The sequence below is a fragment of the Primulina tabacum genome, chromosome 7 (genome assembly GCF_025594145.1).
Source record: "Primulina tabacum isolate GXHZ01 chromosome 7, ASM2559414v2, whole genome shotgun sequence".
In the NCBI taxonomy this organism is placed as follows: domain Eukaryota; kingdom Viridiplantae; phylum Streptophyta; class Magnoliopsida; order Lamiales; family Gesneriaceae; genus Primulina; species Primulina tabacum.
In genome coordinates this window covers 25804637-25822401 of record NC_134556.1, presented here as the reverse complement: position 1 = coordinate 25822401, position 17765 = coordinate 25804637, and the positions used below count along the sequence as shown (strand labels likewise).

The window sequence follows — 17765 nt, the reverse complement described above, 5'->3', positions numbered from 1 at the left end:
TAATAAGGTCTAAATCAGACAACTCCATGGAAACAATCAACGGTGGCTCGATAATTCGTCAAAATATACAGTCGAAGTCAGACATAAACAATTTGATTAGATTAGTTATCATAAGGTTATCATCAAATCTAATCACAAAGATCAGAACTATCTCACGAGACATCAAATACACACCAGCAGGGGTGACACAGACACCGTATCCATCAACAAGGTAGTAGCTATTTCATGATCATCGATAAATGCAGCAGACAGAAATGAATGAGATGCTCCAGTGTCTATCAATATACGTGCAGGATGATAAAAAATAAAGCATATACCTGCAATGACCCCTCCGAGCGTCTCATGAGCCTGGTCCTGTGTCAACGCATGCACCCTAGCCTGCTGAGGTCCTGGAAAGTACTGCTGAGAAGATCCTCTGGGCTGTTGGTAGTTAGGCTGTGGAGTAGATGGTCTAGGCACTGGGGCTCGCGGAAACTGGCTAAACTGCGAGGGTTGATACTGTTGTCTTCCCGCATTTGGACAAACTCTCGCATATTGTCCCGGTAATCCACATGTATGGCAGTCTCCCTGAACTCCTGTGCATTGGGTAGTAGAATGCCTACCTCCACATCTCCCACAAGAATCTCGAACATAACCACTAGATCTTCCTCCCCTAGAACTACCTGAACTAGATGAACTGCTGTAATACTTCTTCTTAAAGTGCTTTCCTTTAGCTCTGAATTTCTGATGCTTTGGTGGCTGGTTTGATTGTGGAGGCTGATTAGGAGGTATGCCCACTGGCATCTTAATGCTACTCCCGGACCCTTGGTAAGTAAAAGATGGAACCGGTTGTGATCCTCCCCAAAGCAAACTAGCCTCAATATTCTTTTCTTTCTCTACCGCTTCTGCATAAGTAGTTGGTGCTCAAGTCATAACCAACGTATGTATCGTCCGATTCAGTCCTTGCATGAAACGCAAAAGCTTGGAACGATCACTGATAGACGTGGTTTTTACATGTTTTATTGCATTAGTTTGTGTGTGTTTGCATTGTGCATGCGTACATTTCATTTACATTTTGTTTATTTTAGAGTAAACATTTGCATTTGATCATGTCTCACTTGTGTGTGACAAATTTGCAGGAAAAATGACCGGAAAACCAAATCTGGAGCAAAGTGCGCAAGCCAAGAAGAAAATGGCAGAAAGGCTGGCGCTCGAGTGGTAGAAAATTACCGCCCGGGCGCGAGAGGTGAATAGCTAAGATGATGTCCAGAAAGTATGGCGCCCGGGCGGTAATTTTCTACCGCCTGGGCGCGAGATTTATCTTCCGAAGAGCCAACTTACATAAGACTCAGCGCTTGGGCGGTAGTTCTACCGCCCGAGCGCGAATGCCGCATTCCTCAATAAATATTACAGAAGATCTGGCGCCCGAGCGGTAATTTTCTACCGCCTTTGGGAAAATATCTTTGCCGATTCCTTACTTTAATCTGGGGATGAGGATGATATGGGAAGGATCTTGGGACGTTTTTCATTCATTCAAACATATTTGAGCAGCCGCCACGAGCTTAAAGAGGGTTTTTGCGCTTGGATCGATAATTCGAAGATTTCCGGGCGTCGTTCCTAGCGTTTTCGTCGAGCCTAGTATTTCTAATCTAGTTTTTATCATTCAAACATTGTTTTGTTTATTTTAATTATGAATTCTAGTAGTTAACTTCACATATTTGTTGGGATTTAAGGGGATCCTATCCCAAACTTTGATTTAAATTAATTCACATATCGATTTCTGATTTATTATTGATTATACTATTGTTTTATCGTGTTGTTAGAGCGTAGCTAACTTTAACAACATTTTTATATTGCAAGTGAGTTCGAGAGAAAAACTTGTGATATGAACGAGTATTATAATCCGTGGATCTACAATTTACATAGATATATGAAATTGGATACGCGTCGATAGTTATAGTCCTAAGGGTCGAAAGCTAGGGGATTTCATAGATCGACATGAAATTCGCTCTTGATAAATAATTAAAGACATTTAATTACTTCATTGAGTAGAATTAGTTTGGCATAGCTCGAGAGAGTGTGTTCAATTGAATATGAAATCCTGTCGGAAGCATATAATCATTATCGAACGAATTAATTAATTAACGAGGGGTAGGTGAACCGATATTCCCAACAAATTCATTTCTCATTGAATTTTTAATCAACCATTTTAGATATTATATTCCATTAATCAATTCTTGAATAATCTTATTTGCACGTTTATTTGATCATAGTAGTGATAATCAATCAACCAATTTTTCGTTGCTAAAGATTTAATAACTAAAAATAATAATTGTCAAATACAGTCTTCAGTGGAACGATACTCGTACTCACGTAACTTATACTATTACTTGACATCGTGCACTTGCGATTAATTTTGAGCATATAAAACCATATTTTTATTAAGGATTTCACAGTGCAAGTTTTGCTCGATCAATCACTATTAGAAACATGAGGTACGTAAGCTAGTAGAGCAGAAAATAGAGAGGCATACTCTCCCACTGAGATATTTCCCTGAACCAACTGATTGAACTTGGCTTCCTTAGCAGAATAATAAGATGGAGGCGAGTTTTCTTGAATAAAATGAGTACGGAATACCTCCCAAGAAATTATCTGACCAGATTCTCTGATCGCTTCTTCTGTGGCTTCCCACCACAGTTGTGCTCGATCCTTGAGTTGGTATACAGCTAATTTGAGTCTCAGCTCTGGAGTGTACTCCACCAGATTAAACAAATAGTTCATGCTCTTCAGCCACGCTGTTGCCTTTTTGCCACCTTCATTTCCAAAGAATTTTGGAGGACGCATATCTTGGAATTTAGCAATTACTAACTCCATTTCTCTCATTCTTTGGGTCAGCTGCTGAACTTCACGATCAACTTCCACATTTCTTGCAACATTCCTTTCTCGACGAATTGGTGGTTCCTGCTCCACCTCTACCTCTATATTCAAATTTTGATTTGCCCTTCCTCTAGGGCGACCAAGTCTACCTCTACCAATACCCTCTGTATTTCCTATGTTCTGAGCTTCGGACTCTTGGATAAATTCTTTTCCTTTTCTGCCTCTTCCTCTCGGTGCCATTCTACAAGACACAAGGATTAATCCACAAGCAGAAAAATAATAGTAAGCACTGAAAGGTTCAAGGAAAATTAGAATTTAGTCCACTAGGTATAAATAAACGAAGCGTCAAACTTACTTCACTACCAGCTCTATCTTAGCTAAGTTAAATAATCATAGCATGCAAATCAAATAAAGTAGTAAATCAAATATGCAATCAATTTATATGTGTCTAAACTCGAGTGTCCTAGACTCTAATTCGAGCATACCCCAGTTACGCTCTGATACCAACTGTGAGGGCCCGTGCTCCTGATTAATTTTTAATTATCAAACAACCAGGATTTATTAGCGTAAACAGCGAAAACGAGTAAATTTTCCATTTTGGGACTACAGAAACTTCGGCATGACCTCCCCGTAAATAGGACTTACCAAAAAATTCAAAACAACACAACAAAACCTTTATACTCGAAAATAAAGTCCAATAAAACAAACAGAATACCAATCGCACACAGAGCCGGCTAGGCTCGATCACACCAAATAGGATCCAACACTCAAAATACAACCATACAAATACACGAGGCATCTCCTCGGAAAATGACTCAATATATAATATAAATATCTGGGGACTCCAAACTCAAACCGACTCACTGGGCTCCACTGGCAGACGCTCCGCCAGCTGCATCAGAACAACCTGTATAACCTGCTATGGAATCACAAAACAAACCACAGCAGCCCCGAGGGACAGGGGTCAAACCCCAGTACGAAGATCAAATAAATTACGACATAAATAAATGACATGTAATGAAATCAATGCAATGCAATGCATGTAGGGTACCAATAATCTCAGGTATCAAACTGGATCCAAAGAAAAGATAGTAACAACTGTGGCCACATGTGCCAGGAGTGTTACGTGTCAAATAAGCCCTCGGCCCTGCACATCTGCATCGGTGGTGTTAGTCTGCAGAACTGCTCGGCCCTTCCGCTAGTCATCAGAGGTGTGACGCTTAAATGCCCTCGGCTCTGATGTCTAAATAACTCATCCAAGATTAAACAGAGATCTCGGAAACAACGGAGTCATGTCTCGATATGAATGCGTGCTCAACAATGCATATAAATTCACAGATTATTCCAATATATTTAAAAACTCACATTTATTTTTAAAAATGAGGAATAATCCTAAAATACAACCAAACTGCACAAAGATCACATAAACACACAATTTTCATAAAATCACATCAATTTAATTACACGTCGTTATAGACGATGTAAAGAATCGATCAATCCGTACCTTAACCTTCAAATTAAATTACCACAATAGTTTATGAACTCCTCGGTGCTTCCTGGATACTAAAACCTGTGGCAAATAATTTATTTCCATCAAATAATTATTCAACTCTTAGCCAAAAACAAATTACTAATTCCAACTTGTACCTAAGTTTTGTTTTAAGGTCATAACTCAACCAAAACTTAACCAAAACACACTTATCATACATGGCTGGACTCCTAACTCAAAATCCCATATTTCATCAGATGACATCAAAATGAAATTCAATCATTTCGACACTGAAAAACGCCCAAAACCAGCAAACATGAGATGCAAGGTCTGTGACAAATTTAGTTTAGACACTTATGAATATAAAATTCATATCTAACTCATCATTGACTCAAATCGATATCCGCCAATTTTAGATGAAAGAAAACTCAAATATATAAGTTTTCCTAGAAGAAACCATTTCCAGAATCCTAGCAGATAAATCCCAGAATTTACTAGAATACGCCATTACCAACGCAATTCGCGGACAGCAGTCTGTACTGAGCAGTTTCGGAAAAATGAGCATAACGACCTCAATTCTTAATGGAATTTAACGAATCTTATACCAATACGAAGAAAACGCATAGCTCTACAACTCTTATTTGAATCACAAGTCCAGAATCCGAGAACAAAAATGTCATAAACTCGAATTGCAGTAGCTACTCTGCACAGCTCCAACTAAGAATTCCATTTTCACACATTTTTGTAGAAAAATCATATCAAATCCGTTTTTAATTGGAATTCCATTTTTTCAGTGGCTATAGAAAGCTAACACATAGAGCTATAAGTGCTATTTGAACCACAAGTCAAGATTCTTAGTGCAATCCACACAAAAACCAGAAAATCAGAAGCCAAAAACCTGCAACTCGAAAAACAGAAACCAACTTCTTCCATGGATAAAATTTTGAAAACCTAGGGTTAGGGATTACCTTCAAAAGCTTCCCTTGAACTGAAATAAAGCTAGAATCAACCTCTTCACACTCTAAAGAACCAAGAAAAATAGAAATCAAGAAGCTGGAAAGGAAACGCAGCAACTTGGAAGAAACATGGTAACAAGAAACAAGCTCCTCTATGATGATTATAGCAAGGAGAGCTGAGGGACTTCTTGGGCTAACTTGGGAGAGCTATGGAGACCCACTTCCTAGCAGCCAAAGGCGACGAGTAGCTGCTCACGATGGAGAAGAAAAAAAATGGATGGAAGAGAAGAGACAAGAAGAAATGAGAAACTTAAAGGAAGAAATGGATTGGGCTTGGGGCAAATGGGCTTCCTTATAAACACATCTCCATATACATATATACACGTGTATTTAAATGATTTAGCCCAATTGCTAGAATGTGACCCGGTCCAAATATTTACAACTCCTGTGTGCTATTAAACATCGATATGTATTTTAATATCGTCTACAATTCCGATATTTTCTAATACATATTTTTAACACACAAGTATAATTATTTGGCTTAATTATTTTAATTTAGCACTTTAAAATAATTATTTCTAATTCTTGCCAAATACTGAATAATTAAATTTGGGTTCTCACATTTCTTGACTGCCCCAGCGTGAGAGGCGGAATCAACAGAAGACCTCGTTCTAGGGCAGTAATTCTTGACCGCCCCAACGCGAGATGCATGAGAAACGACCAACACTGCAGAAGACCTCGCGCTAGGGTTGTAATCCTTTACCGCCCCAGCGCGAGTAAACAAGGAAAGTTTCCTAATTGACTTGTATGCAACTTGGAAAGTTTGTGGCTGCACAAAGAAACCATAGGGACGAAAACTCAAACACTTTTCAGCAGCCAAAAATTTGGGAAGAGAGAAGCCTTGGAGAAAGCTTGGAGTTGAAGATTTAACGATTTCTGGGAAACGTTCTTCGCGTTTTCGTCACGTCTAGTATTTCTAGTTTAATTCTTCTTGTTTAAATATTGTTTTGCTTATTTTGATAACGAATTCTAGTATCTAATTTTTATTATTTGTTGGGATTTAAGGGTATCCTAACCCAAAAACGAGTTTAGTTAATTCATTTATCGACTTTTGATTTAATCTTGATTGTGCTATTATTTTCATTGCGTTGTTAAAGCGTAGCTAACTTTAATAACGATTTCATATTGCGAGTAAGTTCGAGAGAATAACCCGTGATAGGAACAAGTAGCCTGATCCATGGATTTATAATTTACATAGAAATATGAAGTCGGATACACGTCGATTGTCATAGCCCTGTAGGTCGAAAGCTAGGGGATTTCATAGAATGACATGCAATTCACCTTTGATAAATAATTAAAGAGATTTAATTACTTCACTGCGTTGATTTAGTTTGTCATAGCTCGAGAGGGCGTGTTCAATTGGATAGAAAATCCCGTCGAAAGCGTAGATTATTTTAGAATGAATTAAGTAAATTAGCGAAGCGTTGGTGAACCAAGATTCTTAACAAATTCGTTTCTCGTTGAATATTTAATCAATAATTTTAGCTTATTTATTTCATCATTTAAATTGTGAATCATTTTGTTGAGCTTTTATTAAATCATCGTAGTAGTAAACAATCATATGAATTATTGTTGCTAAAAGTTTAATAACTGAGAATAACAATTGCGAAATACAGTCTCTAGAGAACGATACTTGTACTCTCGTACACTATATTATGACTTGACATCGTGTACTTGCGATTATTTAGAGCTTGAATATTATTAATTTTACTAAGGATTTTACATTGCAAGTTTTGCTGCATCAGTCTTGTACAAGATGTCTTTGGCAACATTGTCCAAGTTAGCCTTTCTTTTATCTTCGGAAGTCCACTCATCTCGTGGCTTTTCTATATGATTTGGTGCTCCATCAGTAAGAGTAGCAGCTGTGTTGGCTTTCATAATCTTCTTGGGTCCGTCAGTTATGACATACCACGTCATCATCTTGAGAAGCTAAATGAGCTTGCATTCTTCTCTTCCAATCGTCAAACTTTTCTCTAGAGAACGCGGGAAATTTTTGAATGACGACATGATTACCAGTTTGATCGTGTGAGAGTATTCAAGACAAGATTAACCGCTCTGATACCATTTGATAAGATTGGTTAAAACTGTTAGAGTGTTTAGAAGTGGGGATTAGAATAAACACTCAAGCTTTTTGAAATCTTTTGAGTATGAATAAGATTTTTATTTTACTTATTCTGAAATCTTATTTATCGATAAAAATCAGGCAACTAATAATAATGCGGAAATAGACTGAAATATAGATTGAATACCGAGTGTATGTGGCAGAATCTATTAGGAGGTAAATCGTTGAGCTACAATAGCTCGGTTCTTGAAATATTGAACACCGATAAATTAAATCGAGTTTGGTTTAAAAACCAAGCAGAAAATACTCGAAATAATCCTTCGTAGAAATCGATTAAATATTTTGTAAAGCATTTGAAATATTTGCAAGTTGAATGAGTAAAAATATTTTGGTTGAAGAATTTTATCAAACACTTGGTATCCAATATTTTGTTATTTTAGGAACGCATAAAATGCTTTAACAATGCATCTTTAAAACAATGAAAATGATAAGTAAATGCAATAAACAAATAGACACGAATTTTTTTATAGATGTTTGGAGACTTCAAATGCTCTTACGTCACCCCTTCTTCCACTTGTGAATGATTCAATAGAAGACTTTGATTTATACAACTTTTTGTACAAACCCAATCAGCTAGGACTTAACCACTGCCTAAACTGAACTCCTAGCACTCAAGATTGTAAGCAGCACCTCACAATCAGCATAATGTTTAATGTCTCATATGCAAAGACTACATACACAAGTTTATTGTCTTTGTGAAATACTCACTCAACTAAACTTTGAATTTCAACTCTCTTGTATATGTGTGAGTGATTGTGTGTGAGGAATTTATCCTTTACAGTGTACATCTCAATTGTATCCTCACACAAGGGCTTGTGCACTCAACTAACCGATTTCTTCATCCTAACTGCCCATGCTTTGAATCCTCTTTAAAAGCTCTTGTTTGATCCTCAATATGTTGTATTTATAAGCCCCAACAATGATATATACGTTAGACACAAGAATATGATCGTTTGGAAAGTTTATATACTATTTCCACTACAAGAAAAATACAAATCAACAACACTCATACGACAACGGTTTAATTAAAACCGTTGTGTTTTAACTTTTAACAACGGTTTTAACAAAAACCGTTGTCGTAGCCTAAAAATCCCGCTGATAGACAAGGTTTTTTAAAAACCATTGTCTTTGATGTGTCTACAACAACGGTTTTTAAAAATCGTTGTCTATGAGCGTTTTTTTTGCTACAACAACTGTTTTTGAAAATCGTTGTCTAAGAGCTTTTTTTTGGGCTACAACAACGATTTTAACAACCGTTGTCTATGAGCGTTTTTTTTAGGCTACAACAACGGTTTTTAAAAACTGTTGTCTTTCGGATGGTTTTTTTAGGCTACAACAACGTTTTTTCAAAAAGTTGTCTATATAAGATTCTGTAAAGGGTCAAAGACAATGATTTGTGTAAACCGTTGTCTTTCGGATGGTTTTTTAACTACGACAACGGTTTTTTAAAACGTTGTCGTTTTTTAGTGTTTTATTTGGTTAACGACAACGGTTTTTTGAAAAAAGGTTGTCGTAGTTTATAATTTTTTTTAAAATATAGGTTAATATTAGCGACGGTTTTTCTGAAACCGTCGGTAAAGCTAGCGACGGTTTAAGAAAAACCGTTGCTAATTTCAAATCAGCGACATTTTTAAAAAAACCGCCGCTATATTTAGCAAAAACCGTCGCAAATATAAATTAGCGACGGTCCAATAAAAAAAACCCGTCGCTTCATTTAGCTACAGTTTCAATAAAACTGTCCCAATTTTAAATTAGCGACGAAACAATCGTCGCTAATTTTAAATTTGCGACGGTTATTTAATAAACTGTCGCTAATAACGAAGGCTTTATCTGAACCATCGCTCATAGCGACGGTTTTATTTTATCCGTCGCTAAAGTACAGAATCCGTTGCTAATTGCAAATTGCCTATAAATAACCACATCCTTAGTCATTTTTTCCCACAAAAAATTCTTCTTTCTTCAACTATTTTCAGTTCTTGTTTAAAAAAAAAACTATTTTCAATTCTAATTGTAAGATTATAAATATTATTAATTTAGTAAGATTGTAAGGTTTTTCTTGTAGGTTTATTAAATTATAATAGTAATTTTTTTTTATTTTACGGAAAAATATAGCGATGGAAATTATATGAAGAACTGTCGTTAATTAGCGACGGAAAGCATATAACCACCGTCGCTAATGAGCGACGGAAAATTTGTAACCGTCGCTAATTGGTGATGGATATCATATGAAAAACAGTCGCTAATAGCGACGGATTATAAAAGCCGTCGCAAAATTTAGTTTAACAATGATTTTTCAATGTCACGACAACGGTTTTTCACCGTCGTCTTTAGTCGTCTACAACAACGGTTTTTCACCGTTGTCTTTGAGCGCATCATTTAACCACAGGGCCTTTAACAACGGTTTTACAAGACCTACGACAACGGTTTCTCACCGTCGTCTTTGACGTCTACGACAACAGTTTTTCACCGTTGTATTTGAGCGCACCCTTTAACAACAGGGGCTTTAACAACGGTTTTATTTGACCAACGACAAGGGTTTTTAACCGTTGTCTTTTGCTTTTTTTTGTAGTGTTCTGAAATTGCAACGGTCAAATTCGTCTTGCTGGGCATTTTTCCGACTGGTCAAGTCTAGTCTACTCAACCGGTCAGCAGCTGGTTCAGTTCAGTTCAGTTGCTCAGCTGCTGGTTCGGTTCATTTCAGTTGGTCAGCTGTTTCAATTGGTCTGGTTCAACTAGTCTTCAGTTGGTCTGGTTCAGTTTCAGCTGGTGTGCTGAAATCATCATAGCTGATTTCAGTTTGTGCAAAACCGGTAGCTTCATCGTCATTTATCAGCATCTTAAGCTTCGATTCAGACTTTGACTTCTGAAGATGATTTGTAGATCATCGTCTTATCTTTCCAACGCATACAGAATTGCTTCATTTTGATAACTGAGCTGAGAGATATGACAAAAATACCGCAACTGCTCAAACACAACTGATTGCTGTTTTCGTGCAATCAGTTCGGTAATTCAGCGATCAGTTAGACCATGATAACATCCGAGTTTGCCCAACGTACGTGAAATACGACTTGTTCCAAATTGAGATTTCTAATCATAACAGTTGGTGGAACTTCACACTTGAGTAAATATGTTTTAAACACAATAACAAGTTTTGTTAACATCAAAATTAAGATTGCGAACATGAAATGTTCCAACAGTATGGTACTATAAAAACTGAATAGATAATAAACTAGAACACACAAATTTTATGGATATTCGGAGTTTTCAAATGCTCCTACATCACCCCTTCTATCTCAAAGATTTGATTTTCACTAAAATAATTTGATGTAGTACAACAGATTGTAATAATCCACTTCAGTTGGACTTATACATTTCCAAAATGAAACTCTTAGTTTTTCAAATTCCTTACAACAAATAAGTTATTTGCTCTAAACAATTAGACTGTATGATGCGATTCTTCGACCACGAAAAGCAAACGTGCTCAAAAACGGAGTCACGCCCTCGATTCGACTAAAAAAGAAACGGTTGTGTTGTCCCGAACTTTTTGACGCAAGTAAGGTTGTAATATTCACCTTTAAATTACGAAGAATTTAGCAACAAATAATAACGAAAATAAACAATCAAAATTCTAACGAACCTTTAAAAAACTCGTATTTGACAATCCGAGTGAAGAACAATCGACAAACTCCACTAAGTATTAAACTTTGATAAGTTTAATTTGATAAACACACAAAGGTGTATACAAAACCAAGCTTTGAAATTGAGAGAAAACTCATAAAATATGATATAAACTCAATAATCTAAATCTATAATTCGTGTTTACAATGGATTATATAATAAAATACAACAAAATCGCAATCTAGGGTTTCCATATCTAAAATCCGCAAGGTGGCCTGCTCGGGCGCGAGATTCTACCGCTCGGGCGCATGGTTTTCTGGACATGTCGCGCTTGGGCAGTAAGATGTCATCGCTCGGGTATCGAGTGTTCTGGAATTCGCTTCTTGTACAGTAAGTTTGGTGCTTGGGCGGTAGGATTTGACCGCTAGAGCGCGGAGGCTTCTGCCTTTTCTACATCATTTAACACTTGCACAATGATCCTATGGCCCCCAAGCTCATTTCCATGCATCACAAACCCTTTGAAGCTTGGAACCTTGATTGCAAGCTCTTCTCTATTGCTCATGAGTCCATGCAATGCTTCCTTGAACCTCCTTCCCTTCCTTTGAACTCCATGCCCGATCAGATTCATATCACTGTATGCTCCAAATTAATACAATGAAAATAAGAGAGCAAGTGTGCGAATTGTAGACTGAGAAAGTGCTTGAATAATGTATCACCGCTGATTGATAATCATCGATAGTTTGTGCAGTACGTTTTCACCAACCCTCTTCAACTAAATCGATCAGCTATATAAATTCTTCAATTCCAACGGTCACATTAAATTCTTTTAATGACAAATATCCGTTGAATAGTCATTTATTTCAAGTTGATTACTTTATTTGATAGAGGTACGAAGTATTAGAATGTTTAGCTCTGTTACACCTGTTCTGCTTTTGTACGAACTGTCAGTCTGTTGGCTGACATTACAAATGATGTCGTGGCTAACTGATTAGGATTCAGCTGATCGACAGATCAGTTCACCTTGACATTTTCAGTTCAAACTGATGTCTTTTATTTTGGGATACTTCAGTTCATAAAGATTCTTCCAGTTCAGTTGAAGCGAAGTCTTCAGTTCTAATTACCAATTCCTTTAATGAACTATATGTCATCGGTTTTAAATCTTCTTTTTGTTACAACCTCTCAGCTTGGTTCTTCAGTTCTCTTGCGGGTTTAATTGTCAAACTCTGAAACTTATAATATTCCAACAATTTCCCCTTTGGTTTTGGTCTTGTTACCTTGCTTCCCTTTTTATCAGCTAGTTTCTTTTTAGTGACCAGAGCCTTTCAAATCTAGTTCTTGATGACTATCATCCCAACATCATTTATATTTAGATGTTTTTATTTAGGTCTGAGAGAGAATGTTTGGTGTAATGAGAGCTTTGAACTTGTGCAGAGTTACTGAGTTACTCAGTACGGATCCTGATTCTTCAAATATTCTTCTCAAAGGGATGGAAAATTCGAGTGATTGATTCTCATTAATGACCACTGCCTTAAAAATTTGGAAAATGATAACTGACCAATTGAATTTGGGCCATGTGGCAATAACAGTCATTACTAAGAACTTCTCGGTGATTTAGGCATCAAAAGAACATGTCTTTGCTAGAATTGGTTTAGCCACAACATCAGCCAAAATTTGATATCCAATTTCATCTCTTCCTTTTTTTTCCTGATGTCTTGGTGCTCTTGCCAGATGCAAAGAACTTCAGCTTCATTTCCTCAACTGCTTGCTGAGGAACTAGAGAGAAGTCAGTTAGCCCTTTAGTAGGCAACTGGAATAGTGCAGAAAAATAATCATGCTCGATCAACAGACTATCATCTCATAGAGGCATCATAATCTTCTAGTCTTCAGTTACTACTCCTCTAGCATAGAAATTATTCAGTTCTTCCATGTAGATGTCCAAAGAGGAACTGAGAAAAGTTCGGAGTCCAGATGTAAGGTCCAAAAATACGGTAACGTAATCCAACTACATGCAAATCTAGGAAAAGTAGAAAATGCCTAATTAAATTATTCTAATTGCATTAATTAAATGGGGTAGGCATGTTTACATGTTTAAAATATGATTTTATTTTATAATGCATAAAACTGTATGTTTAAGGGTTATTCGAGATGCAATCGAGGAATGGAGACCGAGGACCGTAAATGGAAAATATTTTTATTAAATGATTATTTTTAATTGTTAATTTATGTCGTTTTTATATATTATTTTCGAAAATAAGGTCTTCTGAGGTGTTTTTATATGCAGTGTAGAGCCCAAAATAGTACACATAAAACCCATGCATTTATTAAATTAATTATTTAATTTTAAAATGATTTTTAACGATGCATGATTTATGATTTCCATTATTTTAATTTATTGTATGTTAGTTTGATGCACGTAAAAATGTTTTCTTGAGTTTATGTTTCAGGAGAATATTCGATGCGGGATCTGGAAAAGAGACCGGTGATGATTTAGGCGATTTATGAAAATGCAGTATTTTATTTCAAGTCAAGGAGATTGATATTTGAAATCATTTATGGAATTTTAAGCATTTTAAAGACTAATTTAATTTATTGAGTGATTTTGAGATTTAGAACATTTCAAAAATATTAAGTTGAGTAGTGGGGATTTTTAAACCTTGTAAATTTTTTATTAAACCTAAGAGTGGGGTTAAATCATTAGATTAGTAAAATTGTGTCACTAATTATTTAACTAAGCATTTTTTAATCCCCTAAATATCTCCCTAACCATTACTCACACACACAATTACATGCTTTACACACACAAATTTGCACACACACACATACACGTTGAAATTGAAGGCACAAGGCTAGGTTTCTTGAGTTATCTTTCAGCAGCCACTATCTCAACCCCTTTCCCCTGCAAATTGCTGGAGATTTACGTCCTTTTTCTAGCAAGAAATCGTGTAGCAAGCGTCCCCTGGTCAGCTCTCGTAATCCACCACGTCGGTATTTGTTATCTTCGTGCGTTTTAACGCAAAGGCATGTATATTCTTTTATTTCTCCATCGATCTTGTCGTAGTAAGTATTTTAATGCATATGGTGCGTAAAAATTCACTATGTTATGCAAAGTTTGAGCGAAAAATGTTTGAAACGATTTTGAATCTGTTTTTGGATCTCAAAAACCGAATCTGCTCTCATTTCGAATCCTGCGAATTTTAGGTTAGTTTTCTAGAAAAAACATTCAACTTATAAAAGTATTACTTTTCGATACCTTCGATTTGACAGTAAATTCGTAGTTTTCGGACAAGAAACAATTGAGTTATAATTTTTCTTGTGTGATTCCTCAAACAGTGTCAAAAATGTGTTCTTCTTGAGGATTTTCGAGTTTCTGGATTCTTTGGAATTGGGCGGCGCGTGGGTGGTAAGATCTTACCTCTCGAGCGCCAAGCTTTCTTGAAAAAAAATAAAAAAATTTAATATTTGTCTTAAGAAGGCATTCATTATGTATTATTATGTTTGACGTGCAAAGAAATTTTTTTTATGTTTTTGAGATACGCGAATTGTCTTGTGAACTATTATGAACGGGTTTTGAAGTCGAAGAACGTGTTTGGGGACCTCTCCACCCCGGTAAAGCATGACCGGGTTATGATCAGGATTGGGAAGCGGTAAAGCATGACCACTGATCAATGCACCCGATAAATCATGACCAGGGATCTTATGTATGTTGCAGTGGACATCCCTGCCAGCCCAGTACTGTGGATTAGTCTGATGAGGCGCAATATGTATGGTTCACTTGCTTGGAAACATATCTCTACGCAAAATGATGATGATTATGCATGTTTAACTATGTATGATGCAAGCACGTTTATGAAAATGTTTATGAATTGATGGCACGGCTATTTTATGTAAGTATGTTCAAAGTTTAGATATGTATGTTCTACTTTTAAACGCATATGGCTTTATCATTTACTACTTGAAATTTTCAGTTTATACATGTTGAGTCTTTAGACTCACTAGACTTGATCGATGCAGGTGAGGACGAGTATGAGAAGGCGAGAGGCGGGGACCAGTGAGTTGGCTCGGACTGTGCGGAGGAATAACACGAGGACCGCTTAAGTTTCAAGAATTTTTCCGATGCATGTTGAACTCATTTACTCTGATTTTTATGAAACTACTTTATATCGTCGTTTAAACAATTACTTTTGCAAGCTAGTTGGTTGTGACTTGATGTCACGAAAATAGTTTGGACTCTTTTTATTTAAAATATTTAGATAAGCATTTTATGTGTATTTCATTTTCGAGAGTTTATTAATTATTTAAGAAAAAAAAATTATTTTCCGCAAATTTTAAGCATTTTAAAGTACGGTACGTTACAGTTGGTCTAGTCCAGACGCAGACTTCGAATTTGTCCTGAGCCTGAAATCACGAAGAGTACCATTAGAAGGGGGCCAGGAGAGTATCCAGCGTAGCCCCTCCGCGCTCAAGTTGGAGATTGAGGATATAAGTGGAGAGCAGCTAAGGGTGCTGCTGAAAAGTAATATAGTCAATCAATGAATGGTACGCTTAAACCTGATATTTATAGGAGAATACATGGGCCGCTCATGGGCCCTCCACCTGTGTTAGGGATGGGCCGGAGGACGAGTATGAGGAGGCAAGAGGTGGGGACCAGTGAGTTGGCTAGGACTCTGTGGAGGACTAACCCGAGGACCGCTTAAGTTTCAATAATTTTTTCTATGCATGTTGAAATCATGTATTCTTATTTTTGTGAAACTAATTTATGTCGTCATGTAAACAAGTACTTTTGCAAGCTAGTTGGTTGTGATTTGATGTCGCGAAAATAGTTTGAACTCTTTTATATTTCAAATATTTAGACAAGCATTTTATTTGTATTTCATTTTTGAGAGTTTACTAATTATTTAAGAAAAAAATTTATTTTTCGCAAATTTTAAGCATTTTAAAGTTCGATACGTTATAGTTGGTCTAGTCCAGACGCAGGCTTCGAATTTGCATTGAGGCTGAAATCACGAAGAAGACCGTTATAAGGGGCCGAGAGGGTGTCCCAGCGTAGCCCCTCCGATGCTCAAGTTGAAGACTAAGGAAATATGTAGAGAGAAGCTAAGGGTGCTGCTGAAAAATAATATAGTCAATGAATGAATCGTACGCTCAAACCTGATATTTATAGGAGAATATTTGGGCCGGTCATGGGCCCTCCACCTCTGTTGGGGATGGGCCGGAGGACGAGTATAAAGAGGGGATAGGCGGGGACCAGTGAGTTGGCTCAAATTGTGCGGATGACTAACCCAAGGATCGCTTAAGTTTCAAGAATTTTTCCTATGCATGTTGAACTCATTTACTCTGATTTTTATGAAACTACTTTATGTCGTCGCTTAAAAAAGTACTTTTGCAAGCTAGTTGGTTGTGACTTGATGTCACAAAAATAGTTTGGACTCTTTTATATTTCAATTATTTAGAAAATCATTTTATTTGAATTTCATATTCGAGAGTTTATTACTTATTTAAGAAAAAAATTCATTTTCCACAAATTTTAAGAATTTTAAAGTACGATACATTACAATTGGTATCAGTGCGGTTTTCTTGTAAAGGGTTATGCCTACTGTCAGCTGCGAGAAGCGCCTCAAGTCTATAGGTTTTAAAGTTTTAAAAAAAATCTTTCATGTAGTAAGCATCAAAGTCCTGATTTCAGCATGTACATGTTTAAGTTCGATTTACGTTCATCTTATGATGATTTGGATATTATGTTCATACATGTTGGTTAACGTGTTGGGTAAATTGTGGAACAGTATGCCTCCTAGACATATGATTGCATGAGGAGCAAATGAAAAGGATAGAGAGTCTTGGGATGAGGAGAAGGCCACTCCTCCTCGTCCACCACCAGATATGCAGGAGCAGATGCTTGCAGAAATGACTCAGTTCTTCGCACAGTTTGCGGGGAACAATGCTGAAGTAGATACTGGAGCGAGGCCGCCCAGGCCAGATGCGGTGTATGAGAGATTCAGGGGGATGGATCCAAAGGAGTTCTCGGGGACTACTGACCCAATGATAGCTAAGCGATGGATTATGTCCATCGAGGTGATATTCAAATTTATGGAGTTGCAGGATGCAGAAAAAGTCAGATGTGCCACCTTTCTGTTGAGAGGGGGCGACAGACTGTGGTTGCAGAACATTACTTGGGAGGGTTTAAAGGAATGTTGTAATGAATGCTAAAATGTTTATTTTGAAAGGTTATGGGATTTCATGATGAAAAATGATGAAGTTAAAAGAAGTGTTGCATGCTTGGTTTAAAAGAAAAATGATATCTATATATGAATTTTTATAAGTGATGAATTTGATGAAAGGCTTTGAAGGTGTTTTGAATGTGACTAATTCAATTAAGAACACGAAATGATATGATGAAATGTAAGGCCAAGGCTCAGTTGACGGGTGAGAGTGTCGCTGATGTCCCCGCCGCTGGTATAATGGTAATACGTAATATTTATCAATCGACCGACAGCTGTTACGAAAGTCACAATTAATGATCTGAATTCAATAAAGAGAAACGTATATGTATAAGATGAAAGGACATGTATATGATGAAAGGAAATGATTTAAAGTTTATGCATATTTATGAAAAGCTATTTTATTAAAAATAATTTTCACTGTTGCATGTGGATGTATACGTATTACT

At 36.6% G+C, this 17765-nt stretch overlaps 1 long non-coding RNA gene across 3 annotated transcripts; it reads right to left on the bottom strand.

Annotated features, from left to right (window-relative positions):
• Nucleotides 1-2511: 2511 nt before the first annotated feature.
• Nucleotides 2512-5571, bottom strand: LOC142551197 (uncharacterized). Of its 3 annotated transcripts, none has more exons than XR_012821531.1 (3): nt 5314-5571; nt 4361-4426; nt 2512-4011 (listed from the first exon to the last, which is right to left on the bottom strand). It is a non-coding gene; the product is annotated as an uncharacterized LOC142551197 (long non-coding RNA). The 3 variants fall into 3 exon arrangements; XR_012821533.1 differs by having other exon boundaries at nt 2512-3775; XR_012821532.1 differs by having other exon boundaries at nt 2512-3772.
• Nucleotides 5572-17765: the final 12194 nt, after the last annotated feature.